Source organism: Cryptomeria japonica, chromosome 6, assembly GCF_030272615.1.
Source record: "Cryptomeria japonica chromosome 6, Sugi_1.0, whole genome shotgun sequence".
In the NCBI taxonomy this organism is placed as follows: Eukaryota; Viridiplantae; Streptophyta; class Pinopsida; order Cupressales; family Cupressaceae; genus Cryptomeria; species Cryptomeria japonica.
Window position 1 is genome coordinate 425,594,294 of NC_081410.1, and position 17,390 is coordinate 425,611,683.

The window sequence follows — 17,390 nt, forward strand, 5'->3', positions numbered from 1 at the left end:
TCTTTCATGAATTAATTAATGGATGAAAACCTATTAATTAATTCACCTAATTTTTAATTTCATCTTTTTCCTCAATTTTCTAATTTGCTAAATTCTCCTAATTTCTAATTTCTATTTCTCCTATTTTCTCTAATTTTTCTAATATTTCCCCTAATTTCATTCCCTCATTTTCTCCTATGTTTATGCTTCCATTTGTTGCAATCATGGAGGCTATTTTCTCTCTTCCCTTTTGTCACGAGAATAACAACTTGTCATAATTTGCCATAATTTGTCATACACCTTGCATAGAAATTGTCATACATTTGTCATAATTTTGCCATTCTTGATTTGAATTTCCTTTCAAATCTCTTCATGCTAATCTTGTCCTCTCTCCAATTTGTCTATAAATTGGATGATTTTCTTCAATGAAAGGAGGGAATCAATCACATTTTCGAGTAACCTTATGTTGCAAATTTCATCTCTCAACAACTTGCTTTCCACTTACATTTTGCACTTGTAGGTGAGATCCACATCAAATTTGAAGGTAAAAGAAGAACAGTGGAGCCACATGAAGGAGATATCTGCATCGGTTTGCTTCGATTTCATTTGATTTGAATATCTTGTCTTTATGTCTTCATTGATTGGATTTAGGATTGCTTTCATAGTAGCTTTAGGTTTTGTGGTTGTCCTAATTGCTATTGTTTTGATGATTTTCAATTTCCTGATCTACAGATACCCTTGCCGGTTAGTGTCTTGACGTGTGATGTCCTGTTAGTGTCATGTCGTATGTTGTTCAACCCTATGTCGGGTTGCCTTGTAGAGCTGTGATTATTTATTAATTAATAATTAATTGATTCATATAGTTTATTAAGTATTAAAATTAAATTAATGGACAACATTAATATTTAATATTAATGTGTGATTATTGTTATTAGGGATTTATTATTTATTAATGTTTATTTCATGGATTTATATTTAATTGATGATTTCATATTATTATTATTTCATGGTTTACTATTTATGGGGGCATTTATATTTATTGAGCCTTTGATTTATTGGATTTATTATTTATTATCGTTTAATTATTATTGATTTTATATTATTATGTTTTGTGGTTTAATATTTAATTGGGTGTATATTTACTATACCCATGGTTTATTTTATTATTGGACAATTCTTATTATTTAATCTCTTTTTACCCCTTTAAGTTATTTATTCACTATTTATTCTAACCTACCATATTTTATGATTGGTTGTGAGATTTGGGAGATTCAAATAATATTATTTAATATTTTCTATCTCGATTTTAAGGTATGGTAGGTATGATTAATTATATTTTAGATTATTTTTTATTGGTTGGATTTGAGCTATAGTTTTTGATTAATTTTTATAAATTGAGTTTTCTAAGCATTGGTGGGGGTTCATCTGTTGGAGATTATTTACATTATTGTGAGATTTTGGATTTTGGATTTGGATTTGGATTGTGCTTCATCAAATTTAATAGTCTATTTATTCGATTACTAGGTTGGAGGTTTTATCCTTCTTCGCATTTTGTTTTTGAAAAGATTGTTTGCGGGAAGAAATTTGGGTGGCTATGCGATTAAATATTTAACTCATAACTATTATATTTTTATAATTTTACTTAATGGGAGTCTGGGCTTTATTTCTTGTTAATTGCATTGTTGTTGATTTTTTGTATGCCTGGTTGAGTTTACCTTGAGGTTCTCTAGAGAATCCTCTTTTTTGTGATGTTTTGTAAATTCAGATTATTTACTCATCTGTATATTTTGATTGAGAGGCCTTGCCTGTCTATTTTATTGTGGTGAAGATTTTTGTGCCTTTCACTGTTGTTGGAAGTTTCTTTCTATGTATTGATGTTATGACTCAGGAATCATATAATATTCCTTGGTTTATTTATTTATCCAGTTGTTTGTGTAATTCCCTTGATTACGCCCAAGTTGGTTGGTTTTGGCGTTGATTTAATGGCCTTATTGAATTTTTGAAGTCAATAATATATTTAATTTCTATTCTCCAAGTCCTTGTGTAAATATGCTAATTTGGAAAACATATGTGTCGTTCTGCACTATGGAATTTACCGCACTATGGAATTATGTGTCATTTTGTTATATGGATGTGATGTTTTATTTTATAGATGCACTGTTTCATTTTGTAGATGCGATGTTCTATTGTCTTCGCATTTTTTTCAGTTGATTTTGGCTCTCTGAATTCGATTTTCTGAGATTGTGTTTTGCTCCAGAGCTTGTTTTTGAAATTCCTTATATTTCTCCAGATTATTTTTGGCAATCAGATGTGGATTATTGGTATTTTATGATTGACTGGGATGGTTTTTCCTTGCTTTGATATGATTATTTATGAGGCTCTTGGTTATCTTTTTGAGATTCATCGATTATGGCATTATGGCCTTTTGTTTCAGATTTGATTAATGGATCATGTATGGATGTGTATGTGATAATTGTATGAGCCTCCTTGTATTATTGTTGTTACCCTAAGGTCTTGGAACATGGTTAGGGGGAGTGCGTTTTCATGAGTTGGTCGGAGTCATGTGAGAATATGCCACCAAGAGGTTCCTTGTAAGGATGCTTGTGGGTCTAGACTTCCAAGATCTCATTGAAAGTTTTCTTATTTAATCAAGTGACAACTTTAATAATTAATTAGATGTATTAGGTATTTAGGATTCATTTAATCAAGATAATAAATGGTTGTGCCCCAATTCATGACCTAGAGTGCTAGTACAGGCCTTAGTGAAGGCAAACCATACTCCCTTGATTCTCACATAGGTAGAGTCAGTTTTGCATGTCTATCAGGGGTGTGGATCTCCCTTCTTTGTGAGGGTAGCATGTGATGAAACTCTTCCCTACATGTGTGCTTGTTCCTTATGCCATGATTCTTAATTAGTCTTTGGGATTTTTATGCTTTTAATTTAACCTTGTGATGTGATTTGGTTTATTGTATATGCGGATGCTTTACACTTATGGAGATTGTGTTGTTGAGTTCCTTTGGTTGTTAGGTGTCATCCTAGGTCTAGAGTGAGTGTGGGACCTTGTGTCATTCTTTGTAGCACATGGGGTGGTTCCTTATTAGTTCCACATGGTTGGATGGTTTGATGCCTTCTTCCATTGGGATGTTCATCGTTGGATGCTCATGTGCGTGGATGTGGAATCTTTATATATTTAGCTTATGATTGGATTCTTGGAGCAGATTGTTGTATATATTTTTAGAATAAAAGCCAATGTTATAATGTGATTCATGTGGCATTTATATTAGTAGGATTTATAAGATAGTTATATTTGTAGATTGGGTACTATGTATCTTGATGTGAAATGATCACATAATCTTCTAAGAATATGATTAGATACTCTTGTAGGATATGTCATGTAATGAGATGATCACCCTGAATATTAGTGATTATGGAATTATTTCATAATGGAATGCATTCTCTTAATGTGTTCATCTCTTGAGTAAGGTTATACATTTGGTATCATGTTGGATGTATGGATTATTCTTATTGACGAAGATGAACTAGAAGATGTTATTGGTGATGTTAGAAATGGATTAATAATGAGATAACAATGGTGTAGTGAATGATATAAATAAGGGGATTGGGAACGTTTGGAATTGGTGCTTTTAAAATGAATCTAAAGGGAATAGAAGGTAATTGGATTATAATGTAATGTGTACATGATAGCTTAATTGAATGAATATTAGAGTTAATGAAGATATTAGAATGTGATGATACTCTATGATGTCAGTTATGCTCATGTGCTTAGAGTTATGCTAAGTAATGGCGTCCCTTGGGAATGTTAGATGATGAGATGTTATTTATTTCTTCTTGCGTAATATATTATTATGATCATGCTTTAAGTAGACTATGTGTATTTTTAGTGGATGTTTAAGTAGAAGTAAATGATTATGAAGTTATATGTCTTGCATTGGTTAATGTTTAATTTTTTTATTATCGATATTTGTTAGATAGTTGGTTATTTTCTCTAAGGTATTTTGGTTAGCATTACATAAGAGATAATTGAAGAAGGAATATAATAAATGATGGTATGTTCTTCTTATCTAGTTAGAGGGCCACTTTCTTCAAGAAAGAGAAATGATGGAGAATTTTAGGACTGATATCCCAAAAAAAATAGTTGAGATTGAGGAGGGAAGGGATTGAATACTTAAATCTTCCATAATTGATTGATTTATAGAAAGAGGAAATGTTTTCCTCTGTCGTTTGAAGCCAATCAATCCTTGATTTTCACTTCTATAAAATCTATTCATGCAGATCCCACTTAATATTTTCTTTAGAGACAATATTCTTAAATAAGATGATTCAGATTCATACTATCCTCCCAAATTTGGGATTTTATGTCATCCAATATATCCTACATTTCTTCTTTTCTACAAAATAGTTCCAAATGGAATTTGTTCCATGATTTGAGCTTTAAATTTATAAATTAGAATCTTAAAAAAAATGAATGCATAAACCCACCGATCAATAATGAAAGCATGAAGGGCATACTCTTGAATCCACACAAATTGGAATTTGAAAGGGGGTTTCTTTAAGCAAGAGAAGGGAGACGAAAAAATATTTGACCAATACTATGTGATAGTTTTGATACTTAATGTAAGTACAGATCCAATAGCCAACAAGATGAGAGGGTGGGGGGGGTGAATCATACAAACTTAATCTTCCATAAAAACATCAGATTCAACCTCGGTAACATATACTTTAGTGATATAACCAAAACTATTAAACATGCAAACTCAAAAGCATATAAACATCATAAACCTCATAACACTAGATTTAACGTGGAAACCCAAATAGGGAAAACCCACTATGGGATTTCAGACCCACTAAGAAATATACTCTTCTAGAGTATGCTCGGTTAAAAGCAAATCCTATTAAAGATTACAAACACATTGCTAGATGCGACCCGATTAAGGGATTTCCCTCAGATCTGTTAGGATCTTCACCTTGTTAGAAGTGACCTTGTTAAAGGATTTCAAACACTTAATCAGAATGTCACCTTGCTAGGGGGTTTTACAAATAAGACTATTAAGTCCACTCGGTTAAGAGATTTTCTATCACTTTCATCAAATTACAGAACTAATCTTGTCCATCTGCTGGGTTTCTAGACTCTATTACTCAAACAGGTCTTCAAGCTTCTGTGCTCGGTAATCACTATGTAGCATCCTTGTGCATACACTTGCCCGCATACATTGTTTATCAACAGTTCCCTATTTATAAACAATTAGCTAACCGCTTAATCTCCTTGATCACATTTCCCATAATCAATCATAGCCATTATATCTTCAATCTTGTCCAAGTTCAATGCATCTTTTGATTTGAAAATGTTTTACCCTGCCTTGGAACTTGCATATATTTCTTGGAACTTGTGCCAGGGTATTGCGGTTCAATTTGCGTTGTAGATCTTCATGCCGATCTTCCTTTGCCATACATTCATTAACAAACTATATTTACGACATACCAATCATTTAATCAGTTCTAGCTCATCAACTTCCTTCATTAAATAATGCATGTAACCATTTAATGCATTCTGTTATATCTCGGTTACAACTTGGTAAATACTAAACTTCACTTGGTAGACATTCCGCCTTCATTAACCGATAGCGATAACCTTAGGGTTTACCGACTAGGTTCTTTGCTTGATAAAATAGTATAGTATTAACCTTACAACTTACAACATATGTATGATGTTAAAAAAATCTAAACATCATGATCTCATCATTGTCTGACTCAGTAATACTTGCCCCATTGAATACCTTATTCATCCCCTTATTCATCATATTCTTTCTGTGTCTTTTACTGACATCTTTATACTCTTTAAATAATACTTCTCAAGATATGGCAACATCATACTGAGTTAATAAATCAATTTCTTGACATCAATAACAAAATAATAATATCAAGACAATAAACATCTTTAATCAGTTATATCCATAATCATCAACAACCTTCTCAATATCCTTATTAAAATGTCAAGAATCTTTCATTGTCTGTTATAATGCTATATTGCCAACAATCGCCCCCTTTGGCATTGATGGAAAAACCAATTAATTTGACCTTAAAAGATTCAAATTGTTGTGATTCTGAAATGCTGAAATGCTCTCTTGTTGTCATCAAACTTCTCCCCCATACATTAGACTTCTCCTATTTTTTTCAGTCTTCTTTCCAATCTTCAGTCTTCTCCCCTTTCTCAGTTTTCTCCCCCTTTGACAACAATGCCAAAAAGTAAAGAACTAAAACATAATTTCTTCCTGTATGAAGTGAATTCCTGCTGTAATGTGTCAATTTGGTCTCAGTCAGAGCATTTTGTCTTCAATTCCTGTTTAATTTCCTGTATTATTTCCTGTACACCTTTAGAAAACATCCTAAAGTGTGTAATGCAACATCAACTCCTAAAAGATATTCGATAGAGTCATCGGATTGATGCTTTCACCGAACTCGGTCAGTGAGAAGAAGATAGGGGTAGGACCCCTAACTTACTTCTGAGATATTCAAAAGTGTCCCTTGGTAGTGGCTTGGTGAAGATATCTACTATTTGTTCCTTTGTGCTAACATACTCCAACACCACTTTCTTCTCTTGAGCTTCTTCTCTAAGATAATGATATTTGATAGAGATGTGCTTTGTCTTAGAGTGCATAACAAGATTCTTTGAAATATTAATGGCACTAGTATTGTAACAAAATATAGTTACTGGCTTGGTAGCTTTCTCATTTATACCTTCCAACAGTTGTTTGATCTATGCAATGTTGGTACAATTCAATGCTGCAACAATGTATTCAGCTTCTGCTGTTGACTGTGAAACACATCCTTGTTTCTTGCTAAGCCAACTCACTAGTCTTTCTCCTAAAAAGAAAGCTCCTCCACTTGTGCTTTTTCTGTCATGAATGTTACCTGCCCAATCAGCACCCGTATAAACTTTTAAATCAAAATCATTTCCTTTCTGATATACTAAGCCATAATCCTCTGTGCTTGTCAAGTATCTAAAAATTCTTTTGATTGCTGTCATGTGTGTTTCCTTATGATCTGCAGAGAATCTTGCAACTATACCTACTACATGTGCTATGTCTGGTCTGCTGTGAACAACATATTGTAGCTTTCCAATCATGGATCGGTAAAGTGTCTCATCAATAGATGCAGATTCATCATTCTTTGATACTTTATAGTTGGTAGTCATAGGAGTACTTACTGGTTTTGAATCCTCCATTCCAAATTTCTTCAAGATTTCCTTTATGTACTTGGATTGAGTAATGAAAATCTCATTTTTCATTTGCAGTATCTGTAAACTTATAAAATACTTTATCTCATCGATTAATGACATCTCAAATTCTTTGCTCATTTCATTTCCAAAGTTCTTTCATAAAGAGTCATTTCCACAAAATATAGTATCATCAACAAATATGGCTGAGATTAGTATTCCATTTTCATCATTCATCATGTACATATTGTTGTTCTCACTTGTCCTTATAAAACCAATCTTAATCAAATAAGAGTGCAATCTTTCATACCATGCTCTAGGTGCTTGTTTCAAACCATATAAACCTTCAATTTACATACCTGATCTTTATTCTTGTCTTCAACAAATCCTTCAGGTTGTTCAATAAAAACTTCTTCTTCTAATATTCCATTCAGAAATGCAGATTTGACATCCATTTGATATACCTTGAAATTTTTGAAAGCAACATATGCAAACAATGTTCTTACTCCTTCAAGTCTAGCAACAGGTGCAAAAGTTTCACCATAATCAATTCCTTCTTCTTGAGCATAACCTTTGCAAACGAGTCTTGCTTTGTTTCGAATGACCTCTCCTTTTTCATTTAGCTTGTTTCTAAAAATCCACTTTGTACCGATTACATTTTTGTCCTTCGGTCTTGGGATTAGTGTCCATGTGCCATTCTTCTTGATTTGATCAATCTCTTCTATCATAGCATTTATCCAATCTTCACGGTTAAATGCCTCTTTCACTACTCTCAGTTCAAATTCAGATATCAGACATGTGTTCTGTCTCAGTTTGTTCCTTGTCATCACTGGATCATCCTTATCTCCTATAATCTAACTTGGTGTATGATGTCTTCTAACATACTTGGCTAATATAGGCTTGGTAGGCTCTGTATGATCTTCTTCATCACTCAATAACTACATATTCTCTTCATTTTCCTCAATAGTCTTCTCGGTAAGACTTGTCGGTTGAACATAGACAAAATCATCATAGTCTTCTGGTTCCTTGGAATTTCCTTCATCATTTCTTTCTGCAAATTCATCAATTTTCACATTTGCACTTTCTACTATTTTGTTAGATGATTTGATTAGACATTTAAATGCTTTGCTTCTAGAAGAATAACCTAGAAATGTTCCTTCTTCACTTTTCTGATCAAACTTGTCATTTCTATCATCTTTGTGTATGTAGCATCTACTTCCGAAGATTTTAAAATTACTTACATTAGGTTTCTTGTCATACCAGATTTTATATGGTGTCTTCAAAGTATCTTTCTTCAGTTGTACTCAGTTCAGTGTGTAAACTGTTGTGCTTATAGCTTCCCTCCAAAATGTTTGTGGCAGTTTTTTTTCAATCATCAAGGTTCTGGCACAATCTACAATAGATCTGTTTCTTCTCTCAGCAATTCCATTTTGTTGTAGAGTTCTCGGTGTAGAGACCTATCTTTTAATACCATGATCATTGCAGAATAAGTTGAACTCATCAGATGTGAACTCTCCTCCTCTATCTGATCTAAGACATTTCAGTTGTCTTCCTGTTTCATTTTCAACTCTTGCCTTGTACCATTTAAACATTTGAAAATCTTCTGATTTTTCTTTTAAAAACATTACTGAAATCATCCTTGAATGGTCATCCACAAAAAATATGAAATATTTATCACCATAATAACTTTGAACTTTCATAGGACCACAAAGATTAGTGTGCACTAGATCTAAAATTCCCTTAGAAGTGTAAGACTTACTTGTAAAGCTTGATCTTGTCATCTTACCCATCTGGCATCCTCGGCACATAGCATTCTTAGTTTTTTCAAGACTCCATAGACCTCTTACTCGGTGCTTCTTACTTATTTTGATCAGATTATCAAAACTTACATGACAAAACCTTTTATGCCATAACCAGGTATCATCTATCTTTGCACACAAACACTTGTTACAAGTTGAGTCAAGGTGAAATGTGTTACCTTTTGTTTGTGTCCAAGGAGCAGCTAACTTTCCATTCTTGTCATGAACTTTGACAATTCCTTTCTGAAATTCTATTCGGTAACCTATGTTGTTTAGCTGTGCTACACTCAACAAATTGTATTTCAAACCTTCAACCCAATAAACATCATTACATTTAGCATTGTCAAGAAGTGTTGTGGATCCTTTACCTTTCACCGGACATGGTGCATCATTACCAAATCTTACATAGCCTCCATCATAATCTTCTAATATAATAAACTTGTGTTTATCTCCTATCATATGTTGTGAGCATCCACTATCTATGATCCAAGAATCATTAGTGTTTATGTGAGATATTAGGGCTTTTTCTTCATACCTTTCTTCATATGATTCATATTTGATAGCCACATAAACTACTTCCTTTGTATCAGTTTCATCTAATTTATCATCGTTAGTTTCCTCATCAGCTATTAAACATGTCTTTCTATCTCTTCTTTTGAAGTCTCGGTGTCCTCTATAATGATTATCTTTCTGTCTATCATCTTGGTAATCTCTCTTTTCAGTAGAATCTTTTTCAGGACACTTAGAAGCTATATGTCCTATCTTATCACAATTGAAATATTTCAAAGGTAGTTTTCCTTTATACTTACCTTTGCCTCTCGGTAACCTTCTGGCTAATACTACTTCAAACTCTTCCTGCTTTCTGATTTCCTCATATAGTTTGTGTACTTCTTCCATGTTCTTACAAAATATTTCACTTGCTCCACTGTGATCTCCTTCAGAGTACTTATACTTTCTTTCATTGTAATCATTAGATTCATCAAGATGTAAAGAACTAAATGGCGATTCAACTTTATTTACCGAAGATCCACTGTTATCAAAGTTACTTAATTCAAATGCATGTAGCTTACCAATAGTAGCATCTAAAGAAACTGGCATATTAGGTACAAACCTCAATTCATTGATTGCAGAGACTTCATTGCATAAGCCAGTAGAAGGGTTCTCAACAACTTACTTGTTATATCCTTTTCTTCAATAGTTCCACCTGCTCCTTTGATTTGATTGACAATCTCCTTTAGTCTTGTACTATACTGAGTTATGTTCTCACCTTCATTCATCCTCATAGATTCAAGTTGTCCTCTTAGACTATCTACTTTTTCTCTTTGAACATGTTCATCTCCTCCATACACTGATATGAGCTTATCCCACATTACCTTTGCATCATTGTAGCCTTCTAGATCATTAAACTCTGAGTTGGTCAATGCAGATGTTATTTCAATCATTGCTTGAATATGTTCTTGCTTTGCCTTTATCTCTTCCATTATCAATGGATAGGTGCTCAGTGTAACAAAATCATTCTCTAGATAGTATACAACTTATTCTTCAACTCCTAATAGATGCAGCCTCATCTTTTTCTACCATGTAGAGAAACTTGACTTGTTCAGCTTCGGTGCATCCCTCTTATACATCTTTGGATCTTTAACTCAAGTGCCTTTAAACTTTTCTACTAGAGTCCAAGGCTCTGATACCAATTGATAGTTATGATACTTAATGTAAGTACAGATCCAATAGCCAACAAGATGAGAGGGGGGGGGTGAATCATACAAACTTAATCTTCCATAAAAACATCAGATTCAACCTCGGTAAGATATACTTTAGTAGTATAACCAAAACTGTTAAACATGCAAACTCAAAAGAATATAAACATCATATACCTCATAACACCAGATTTAACGTGGAAACCCAAATAGGGAAAAACCACTATGGGATTTTGGACCCACTAAGAAATATACTCTTCTAGAGTATGCTCGGTTAAAAGCAAATCCTGTTAAAGATTACAAACACATTGCTAGATGTGACCCAGTTAAGGGATTTCCCTTAGATCTATTAGGATCTTCACCTTGTTAGAAGTGACCTTGTTAAAGGATTTCAAACACTCAATCAAAATGTCACCTTGCTAGAGGGTTTTTCAAATAAGACTGTTAAGTCCACTTGGTTAAGAGATTTTCTGTCACTTTCACAAAATAACAGTAGTAAAATCTATCTACAACTTCACATCTAAAATGCTAAAGCAGATTCTTATTTGTTCAATACAATCTAGACATAGAACTAATCTTGTCCATCTATTGGGCTTCTATACTTTGTTATTCAACCAGGTCTTCAAGCTTTTGTGCTCGGTAATCACTATGTAGCATCCTTGTGCATACACTTGCCCGCATACATTGTTTATCAACAGTTCCCTATTTATAAACAATTAGCTAACCACTTAATCTCCTTGATCACACTTCCCATGATCAATCATAGCCATCAGATCTTCAATCTTGTCCAGGTTCAATGCATCTTTCAATCTGAAAACATTTTACCCTATCTTGGAACTTGTGCCAGGGTATTGCGGTTCAATCTACGCTATAGATCTTCATGTCGATCTTCCTTTGCCATAGATTCATTAACAAACTATATTTACGACATAACAATCATTTAATCAGTTCGAGCTCATCAACTTCCTTCATTAAATAACGCATGTAACCATTTAATGCATTCTATTATAGCTCGGTTACAACTTGGTAAATACTAAACTTCACTCGGTAGACATTTCACCTTCATTAATCGATAGCGATAACCTTAGGGTTTACCGGCTAGGTTCTTTTCTAGATAACATAGTATAGTATTAACCTTACAACTTACAACATATGTATGATGTTAAAACAATCTAAACATCATGATCTCATCATTGTCTGACTTGGTAATAGTTGCCCCATTGAATACCTTATTCATCATATTCTTTCTATGTCTTTTACCGACATCTTTATACTCTTTAAATCATACTTCTCAAGATATGGAAACTGTGAGGCCCTACCCCGACCCATCCTATCTCTTCAGCTATTTTTATTTTGGAACTATTTTGGATGCTAGTTTTGACACACTATGGATATAGAACTTTTCATGGTTCCGCGATTTTGGTAACATTGATATATGTGGATGCTTCATTTCTATGCCTTGTGGATTATAGAATATTATATGATTCTAGATTAGGGTAATATTGTGATGATGCAGGTTATTATCTGAATTTCAGGATTTGATATAATGTTAGGAAAATGTTTGCATATCTTGTAGATGGATCAAATTTTGAGGATTATGAGGAAATTGCCTTGATTTGTGACAAATCGTATTTTATAATGTCAAGTCTTTGCAGAATGAATGTATTGTATTCTGATTATGTGATTATATATTATATGAGGCTATTTGGGAAGTACTAATGTTTAAATTGAGATGTGCAGGAAAATATCCATGTGACCATGGAAATATTAGGGAGAATCAAGCCTAGGCCAATGTGCGTTAGTAAAACTAGGGGTTGTCTATTTGGAGAGACAACACCCCGTATGTACTGTATTTTATTCGTAAATGTAAAATGTTGCATGAGTGTAATTTGTATTTATTGGATTGTTTAATTGTTTAAGGGACAATTGCCATGTGTGTAATGTGATGTGCAATTATTTTGTAGTGTCACTTGACACCTATGTAGTATGTTGTGTTGGCAATTTGTCATGTCACCTTTTTGAAAGTTTTATTTTTGTTAATTGATATATCCTCTAATTATCCTTGAAGGAACCAAGAAATCTAGGTTAGAGAGCCACAAGGGAGGGTCAACTCAGAGTTGACCCGTAGGTTAACTTCAGGTGGACTTTCTGAAGGTCAAATCAACTCCTAGAGTCAATTTTAGAGCTTTTCTATTAGGCCTCATGGGGTACCTATGGGTGAAGGCCAAAATTGGCCATGTGTCTTTCCCTTAGGACTTGTTTAACCACCCAAAAAAGTGGTTTTCCCAAGATGGACGAATTCCATCTATAGGAGTGCCATCCTTGGTAGGATAACCTTCTTGGAGATAGTAATCCCTCTTCCCCATTTCTTTTCCCTTCTCTAGACACCTAGGTTAGGGAGTGTGTAAGACCTAGGGAAGACCAACCCAATGCGAGATCTCTCACTCTATCCAAGAGGTTGGAAGGAGTGAGAGAGGCCTTCTTAGGCTAAGAATGGAAGCTTAGTGAGCTAATCACCCACTCTCCATCCTTGGAGATTTTTGGAAAACTTGGAAGGAAAAACCAGTTTTAGGAATAGAGGAATTTGGGGGCCAAAGAATTGCAGAAAGTAGTGTGGATTGGGCAGCTCATCTCCAACTAAATTTAGCATACCTATTGGCAGAATAAGGTTGGTTTTTATCTCATCTTGTTTATGTTGTTCTTGTTAGTTATGTTGTTTTGTTGAAGGACAGAAATGCTTGTAAAAAAATGGTGTTTATGTAAATTGTTGTGGAAGAAAGATAATGTGTAGGTTTCATTTCTATATTTGTTTCTTTTTGTGTTTGTGTTCTTGTTTTTGGGAGTGTCCAAGATCTCTTACTCTTGGGAGAGTAGGATGATCTTGGGGTGGAAGAAGCATGACAGCCTTGGGTGAGAGGCTCTCCTTAAGGAGAGTGATCTCAAGGGTGTCCTTTGTGACCCTTGCTGCATAGCCTTGTGTATGCATTTGGGGGTCATAAGGGGAGAGAAATGGCTTTGAGCCTTTGGGGGGCATAAGGTGTGTGGGATAAATTCTGTTGAGCATTTTGTGTTGCCATGAGGTGGCTTGTGTTATATTTTGGCTGTAGTCTCCCCAATGGTACTTGGTCCACTTCCACCCGTAGATTGATCATCACAAAGTGTGGTGAAAGTGTAGCTTGGGATGGGAAAGTGTATGTGTTGTGTGTTTGCCCTATTATTGTGTTGTATTGCTTGGTTGTTACCCCGTCTAGGTCTTGATTCTCCTAGCTCGGGGGTGGCTTCTAGTAAGCCTAGGCTGGGAGGTGAGCATCCCATGGTCACAGTCCTAAACTTTACTTGCAGGTGGCTTGGGGAAAAAGACTAGGAGTTGCAGATTGTTGTGTTGCAGACTTCTATTCAGATTTCTTATTTTTATTTAAATGCAGAAAAGAAGAAAGAAATGTAACCTTATGATTTGTAGCAAAAAAAAAAAGAAGAGGGAAGTGCATATGTAGATATAGGGCTTAAGTTGATTTTCTTCCTGTTTAAATAAATGTATTCTTTATTTTCGGTGTAAAGTTTAGAAAAAAAGAAAACAAAAAGGGACTGTTAGATTATCTACCCACTTTCATATTTGGGCTATTGTAACTTATCATTCTGGAAAGTAATGTAAATTTTTATTATATTATGATGTCTATTGTGTGGTTGTAGTCTACATTTTAATCTGGTCCATTCACTTGTTTATTGACTGCAATATTAAAGAAAAGAAACAGAAAAATGCATTAGGATTCCTTATTTACTATTCACTAGTTTATTTACTGCAATATTAAAGAAAAGAAACAGAAAAATGCATTAGGATTCCTTATTTACTATTCACTAGTTTATTTACTGCAATGTTAAAGAAAGGAAAAGAAAAATGCATTAGGATCCCCTATTTACTTGCATAGTTTAAATTCTGTTATTTTATGACTGTTTAGAAAAAAAAAAAAAAAGAGAACCAGAATTGTTTTATTTCTGTAGAAAGTTTAAATAAAAGGAAGAAGAAAATAGACCTATTCTAAATGCTATTAGAAGACTAAAAACAGAATGTAGATGGTTAAAATCTCAAATCAATATAAGGGTATTTAGCCCTGTTACTTCAACATTTAGTCATATGTATATATATATATCTATAGGTATATAAGTATATATATTGAAAATATATACCTATATATATATAAATATATATATAAGTTCCTGTATGTGCATACCCCTGTAACAACGAAATAAAAGATATATATATTCTGAATCCTGTGCATCTCTGTTACAAAATATATAAAAGAATTGCAGAATAGACTTCTTAATATATATATATATATATATATATATATATATATATTCTACATCAAAAAAAATATACTCTGTGGATGCCTGTAGAAGAAAATATTTTCATATTCATAAATGATATTGTGCATATATATATATATATATATATATATATATATATATAATATACATAATATACATTTGACATTCAAAAAAAATACATCACATAATATTTACCCCCACGAAACTATGGATTTAAACGTTTTTTTTTTTTAAAAAAAAAGGGAAATGGAAAACGCGGGCCACTGTGCGTAACACAGTGGATGGCCACGGCCGAGCCACTGTGCTACACACAGTGGGCGGCGTTGAAGGGCACCGCACTGTGTGTAACACAGTGGGCGGTCGCGGCCGCCACTGTGCTACGCACAGTGAACGGCGCCCGCCACTATGTGTATACACAGTGGGCAGCGGCTATGTCGTCCGCCACTGTGTGTACACATAGTGGGCGGCGCTACCGCCACTGTGCGTATGCACAACGGCGCCCGAAACCCTTCCTCCTCCACCGCCTCTCCCCGCATGAAACCCTCCGCCTCCGTACCTGCAATCTCCCTCTCTCTCAAACGAAACAAACAATAAAATAAAGGGTTAAATAAACCCTAACCCATTTCGGGTTAGGGTATAAAGTGATTTAAACAAAAAGAATAACAAAACAAGGAATAAAATATAGGAAGTCAACCCTAACCCAATTTCGGGTTAGGGTTAGCTTTTTAGGGATTTTCATATATATATATATATATGGGAGATTTAGATTGGAGCATTATAATTGATTTTTAATTTATAATGAGGGTTAGTATTTAAGAATTTATATTTGTGATTATATATATATATATATATATATAAGGAATTTAAATTGGAATTTTAAAGTTAGATTTTAGTATAAAATTTGGGGTTAAGTTTATAATTGAAATATTATGGAATTTTAAACCTTGATTTTAATGTATATATTTGGGGACTAATTTAATAACTGAATTATTATATGTTCCCATTCTTTAGAAATTTAAATTTCAATTAATTCAAGGGGGATAAAAATAAAGGATTACTATAGTTGGATAAACTATACGTTAAATCCAGCAATATATTTAATTAATCAATGGACTTACCCCTCCCATATATTTGGACGATAGGAAAATTTGAAAGAAGGAATTTGTAAATTTATGAACCTTAAGCCCTTGAGACCGAGTTTTGGTCGGATTGAAAATTAATTGACAAAATCAAGGGATTTAGGGAAAATAAGAATTGGCCCTAGTTTATTGTCGGTTTTAGTGGGCAAATGACATTGTAGTAATTCGAAACCCTCATCGGGTGGATGTGTATAATAAATTTTATATGAGCATCAAATAATCATTAGCAATATCATTATATGACCTGGAATGATTTAATACATTAAGGTAACCAATTATCCCTTGATTTAATTAGCGACAATTTGTCTTAGGTAATTGAGCTAGCTAACTAATCCGCGATGCAAATTAATCTCCACCAAACAAGTCGCTCGCTCGAGTTGGTTATTTAACTTAACCTTAGTAAGTAAGTTTATTTACATCCTAGATAAGACAAACTTTAAATACAGTTGTTATGTATTAGGATTTATAGCGAGTTTATGACGTCAAAAAAAAAAAATTTGTTGTTCCGTTTTTGTGCCCTAAAGTTTGGGCACGACAGCAACATCATACTAAGTTAGAAAATCAATTTCTTGACATCAATGACAAAATAATAATATCAAGACAGTAAACATCCTTAATCAATTATATCCATAATCATCAACAACCTTCTCAATATCCTTATTAAAATGTCAACAATCTTTCATTGTCTGTTATAATGCTATATTGCCAACACTATGAACCTCTCCTTGTACTATTTTTGAATAAGTGACCAAAGTATCACTTAAACAACCATCAATGACCAAAATCTATCAAGACATTAAAAAATAGAATCAATGCAACATCTCTTATTATTTTGAAGTAAAAATATCAAATTTAGGATTAACATCTAAAAGATTGAGGGAGACATTATCTTTGAGCCTAGAGAGGAATCTATTGCAGAGAAGGGTGGAGTAGGTTCATACAACACAATTTCACAACTTATTCAATTCTCAATACCCTAACAATGGTGGTTCTCACTCAATCTTCCATATCACTTAGTAGGTCTGTAAACCTTGTTTTCCTTTGCATATCTTTTAGAGGAGGTTGTCAACCTTCAAACCTAATAACTTTCTAGATACCCATTAGGATCCTTTTCAACATATCCAAATAGGGACTAGGGTTGTTTTGGACCAAATACTCCAAAATAGGTCTGATACACTACTCCAAGGCCAAATTAGGCCACTCTTCCAAAGCAAG